Here is a 6,139-nt window from a genome sequence, read left to right on the forward strand (position 1 = left end):
TATAGGATTTCCTGGGGAAACCAGTGAACTTATCCAAAGAACTTAGGGTATACTTAATAGAACTAAAATACTTATGAACTCACCAGCTTAAATGTTGATATACTCTTTCCACATAACTTGTATTCTTAGAAATCTAGTAGACAGGCACACTCCATAAGCTTTTGAGAAGACTACCTAGTACCGTACCGCGACTCTTGTCTTCGACTGTACCTACTTTAGTGTTTGAATATGTACTGTTTGAACACTTATGTAAAACTTATACTTATTAATGCAATGGTTGTTTGTACTTTGATTACTATATTGCATGTGTTGTGATACTTACCTAAAGTCCTCCGCCCCCGAATGTTTCCGCCGTTCTGGTTTGGGGGTGTGACACTTTTGATCAATATTTAATTCCAAACTAATTCTTGATCAATACTGATTAACTCATATGATTTCATATTAATATATTATAAATTATAATATATTAATAAATCATATATAACCCCTTCTCTCGAAAGTCCATCCTAACAAATTGTCCTAATGATATGCAACCCAAATGAACCATGCTACTCTCGGGTTAAGTACATACCAATGATAGTTATAGGCTTAGACATCTAATCCAACATAGGATTCTCAAAATCTCAAGTTCATCAAGCAACAATTGAAAGGTATAGATCTTATCCTAGTTTCAATTTTTATTGTATGCTAGATTAGGGTTCATAATTCTTGGACATATATTGCATGTACAAATAGAAAAACTAGATCGAAGCATTAGGGTTTGCATGAGCACCAAAGAAATGATGTAATTCTCAAACCCATCACATATAACCTTTCAGAAAAACAGGCAGATTTACTACCACATACCAACATCTAATATCCGAAAATATAGATCTAATAGATCCCTACTGCACATATATACCAGAATACTTAATCCTATGGGCCAACATTGGTGCCTCCGACCCACAAGTACAATGAGAAAAACCCACCTCTTAGTCTGCAAAGATACCTGACATAACACAACTCTGAATGACAACTCAACTACTCACCTAAACACCAAATAATTACAGATCTCAAGTACCACTCAGTTTAACTAGAATACCCTCAGGTCAAACTTGGTTAAAGGTCAAAGTCAACAACCCAGCTAAGTACGTTGGGCGTACTAATTAGTATGTGGCGCGTACTTTGATTAACCCATAATTCAGGACCTTGACCGCGTACGCACTACATACCGCTTGGTACACCCATCATACGCACCTGGTCAACCCTTCTTTTCTTTTAGAGCTTAATACATGAAGTGTTCACGTCCAAAGTCAGATCAAAGCCTCAAATGACGTGCTTGATGATAAAATTTCCACCTTTATGATCTTGCATGGCCAAGAAGTGCTTAACACTAAAAACCTTAACCACTTAACCCACTAAGACCTTCTAGCACATGCATGGAAGGGAAGAAATGATCAAGACTACATTTTTATGTTTCTAAGCACCTCAATACGTCTGAAAGGACAGCTTGTATGGATTGGAGTAGCTCATACTCAAAATACCCAACTAATGGGACCAAAAGGACACAAAATTCATGGCTAACTTAGATCTATACATAGATTCATCAAGTTCAAATCTTATTACGTTAAAGTGATGGCAAATGGTGATGAGATTTTGGATCGAAAGAGTCCTACTCTTCCAAGATGATCTTCTCTTCTATCTCGCTCCTTCAAGGTGACCAAAATACACACTCAAAGCTCAATATTAATCAAAAATGGATTAGGGTTTGTTTAGGGTCGTATGGAGGCTGATGACGGATGAGGTTTGGAGGCCATAAGTTGCTTAAATAGGGTCCAAACGCTAAAATTAGGGTTTATGGCTCACACACGTACGCCCCGCATACGCTAGGAGTACCCCCCGCGTACATGAGCCCGCCACAAAAATTACAAAAATACCATTATGGGCCTTTTTGCAATCTTTCTCATGCACAAGGGCCAAAATGCAATAATTATTCATTCTTAGGGTTAAAATTGAAAATACCTCCTCAACGGGATGTTACAATTCTCCCTCACTTGAACTAGACTTCGTCCTCAAAGTCCACTTCTGTGAACAACTTTGGGTAATGCTCCTGCATCTCAGACTCGGGTTTCGATGTCTATTCGGAACCCTTCCGATGATGCTAACGAACTTTGACTAACGATACCACTTTCTTGTGCAAAGCCTTCGTCTTCCAATCGAAGATCGCCATAGGTCTCTTAATATAATTCAGGAGATAATCAAACTGAATATCCTCTAAAGGAAGGACTGCTAAATCATTAGCCACACAATTCCGAAGCTAAGACACATGGAAGGTGTTATGGATCTGGCTGAGCTACTCAGGAAAATCTAATATGTATGCTAACTTACCAACCCTGGATAACAGCTGAAATGACCTAATATATCGGGGCCCCAACTTGCTCCTCTTCCTAAAGCGTATTACACCCTTCCAGGGTGATAGATTCAACATAACCATGTCTCCGACCTGTAACTCCAACTCGGATCGTCGCTTGTCGGCATAACGCTTCTGTCGACTTTGAGCTGTCTGAAGCCTCTGTCTGATCTGTTGGATGAGCTCTGTCGTCTGAAGGACTACTTCAGTCCTTCCCGCAACCCAATGACCAATCTCTCCCCAAGACACTGGGGTGCGACACTTCCTCCCATAGAGGAGCTTAAAAGGCGGCACACCGATATTGGAGTGGTAGTTGTTGTTGTACGAGAACTCAGCTAGAGGAAGGTAGGAGTCCCAAATCCCACCAAAATCAATAACACAAGCTCTCAACATGTCCTCAAGTGTGTGAATCGTCCGCTTACTCTGACCGCCTGTCTGCGGATGATAGGTGGTGCTGAGGTGCAACCTCGTACCCAGCTCCACGTGCAAATTCTCCTAGAAACGAGATGTAAACCTAACATCTCGCTCATATACAATGAGTACTGGAATACCATGCCAAGCAACGATCTCACACACATACAAGTCGGCCAATTTCTCAGCTGAGGAGCTGACGCAGATAGCTAAGAAGTGAGTAATGTTGGCCATCCGATCCAATATCACCCAAATTCCATCATGCCCCTTCCTAGTCAACCCGACGCAACCAGACCGCCCCAGAGTAAACCTAGAAAATTCGGACAGCCCATATGTCGAATCTGTGCAGCGTGAAACAGCCCCATATACTCCTCATTTTCCCCATTCTCTTCAATTTTGACCAACACAGAATGGCCCTCAAGTGAGGTTGGGCCAAAAGGATTCTATTTGCTTTCCGATATCTATAATGATGCGAAAAATGTGATCCTAGAATCGAGAGAATTGTTGTTGATAGTAGCATATCAACCCTTGAATTTTGAAGAGGTGGTTAGCTCTAAAGTCTAAATCATGGTGGGAAGCTATGCAAATAGAGTTGGATGCAATCATGAAAAGAAGACATGGAAGCTTACCGACTTGCCATGGGGTCACAAAGCGATAGGATTTGAATGGGTCTTTCAAGTGAAAAAAGAAAATCTTGGAAATGTCATAAAACATAAAGCCCGATTTGTCGCAAAGGGATACACAAAGACAAGGAGTTGAGTTTGATGAAGTTTTTGCACCAGTAACATGGCAATCTCAAAAGCAAAGAACTGTTTCTTTTTCAACTTGTGAAGCTGAGTTCATGGCAGCCACGACATTTGCATGTCAAGCCATTTGGCTTGGAAATATCACGAAGGAATTCACGAGACATCATGTCGTGCCTATCACCATGTTTGTTGACAACATGCCGACGATTTAATTGATGAAGAATCCTGTATTTCATGGAAGAAGCAAGCACATTGACATTCACTATCACTTTATAAGGGAATGTGTTGAGAAAGTACAAATTATAGTAGAGCCTATCAAGTCAAAGGATCAATAAGCGGACATCTTTACAAAGGCCTTAACACACATGAAGCATGGTGAAATGTAAAATACACTCGGGGTGACGAATACTAATCTGGTCCAGTTTAAGGGGGAGAATGTGAAATTAAACTGGATAAAAGTAACAATAATAATAATAATAACAACAACAACAACAACAATAATAATAATAATAATAATAATAATAATAATAATAATAATAATAATAATAATAATAATAATAATAACCACAACAACAATAATAACAACAACAACAACAACAACAACAGCAACAACAACAACAACAACAACAACAATAATAATAATAATAATAATAATAAAAGAATTGTCACATAGCTTTTCTGCTAGAAGCTTGGAAGGATCGAAAGGAGGGATAACTTTCTCTCTCATGGGTAGAATAGAAAAGGAAAGGTAGGATAGATTTATGGAAGGATAGAAAGGAAGAATAGGTTTCTCTCTCATGAAAAGGATAGAAAAGGAATGATAGGATAGAAAAGTGGATTCTCTTTGGCGCGTTCCTTTTCTTATTAATAAACAATTGTAGGGTACAATTGTTTAAAGCTCTTATGGTTTGAAATTTAGGTAAAGCAAGTAGAAGAAGTTTCGGTCTTTATTTGTTTATTAGGCATGCTAGATACCTTCCTGGATTTATGGAATATGTCTAGATATGGGTAGATTTGTCTTATTATTATATTAGCTTTGTTAGGCTGTAAATATGTATGGTGGTGAACCACTCTTTGTAACTCCAGTTGTAACCGTCTGTTTTCCCTTCAATAAAGACATAAGCTTTAAGCTGGTAATACTATTCTTGCCTTCTCTTTGACCTAGGCACATTTTTATTAGTTCATATTATGAACGACGAAAACACCTTACTATTGCATACAATAGTTCCTCATTTTCCAACAAGATCAACGACACGGCCAAATGGAGTGTGTTTTACTTCAAATGTTAATGTTCATGGATCCGCACTATATTAATGGGTCAACGGACAACTACATACCTCCTTCAAACCCAAGTAACTTCATGATAACTAGACTGATCTTTCATTTTGTTAGAATATAGTTTCATTCTTCTAAAATAAACTCTCATTCTACTATAATACACTCTCGTTCTCCATGTTCTAGGCAACTTTGTTGTATTTTAAGTGAGTGGGTTATGAAACAAAATACGAACTCATACATGATATAGATTGAAGACAAGTAAATTGAACAATCTTGTTTATGTTCAATTCAATCCAAATTTAATGGAAAAAAACAAAAAGAGAAAAGATAAAAACATGGGAGTGCTATTAGCAAATAATTCTCTCCCGGCTCAAGAATGGATTGTTGATTGTGATGAGTGTGATCTAGATGAAGTAGATCCTAAAACGGTTGATAAAGCTCTAGCAACCGATGTTAGTCAAGCACCCCAAGAAAGTTCGAGGGAACAATTAGATGAAGCTTTCGAGTCCGAGAGTGAGAGTAAGGAGCAAGTGTTGGAAGTAGAAGAATACGATTCGGATGGTGTTCAGATAATGGAAGTATGCGGAGAAGATTAGAAGAAAATGTGCGTTTAGTTTTGAGCTATTTAAACTTATGGTGGACTTGTTGGATGATGATTGTGTGTGTTTGTTAAAACTTATTATTAAACTTTTATGCTTATTTTGGAGGATGATTTGTTGTGTTTGTTAAGCTTATTTAGTTATTATTAAACTTTTATGCCCATTTACCTATATTCTTAGGATTAAAGTTAGATTTATAAAATTTTGAATATTTCTTAATAATTAATGGTACCCGATTAATCCTTAATCCCCAGTCCACGACTATCTAATGCATAGCGTTTTCTGCAACCTTGGTTATTAGGATTCAATATTATGATAAAATCAGTTGTATTTTTTTTATAAAGACTGGTTTTTTATTATTATTTGATTGTTGATTATGCATCCAAGAAGGTTAAAACTTTTTCCATTCAAATTCTAACAAAGTGTAATTATTGTATTTATTTTGCATGTGTACTCATGTAGAGGTTGCACTGCAAACAGTGATACTGGGAATAGCTGAACAAGCAATGAAAACTGAAAAAGAAGAATTACAAGATGAACAAGACGCATACTCTCTCTTAAGAATGAAATAATTTCAATATTATCTAAGAATACACTTATTTAAGTTTTATCAATCAAACTACAAATAATTTATATATGCTTGAAACATAAACTCTTGTTTTTATAAAAAAAATAAATTACATTCTAGAATCTAATTCTTAACAATGGTTGGAAAT

This window comes from Lactuca serriola, chromosome 3 (genome assembly GCF_051521515.1).
Source record: "Lactuca serriola cultivar US96UC23 chromosome 3, Lser_US96UC23_V15, whole genome shotgun sequence".
NCBI classification, from domain to species: domain Eukaryota; kingdom Viridiplantae; phylum Streptophyta; class Magnoliopsida; order Asterales; family Asteraceae; genus Lactuca; species Lactuca serriola.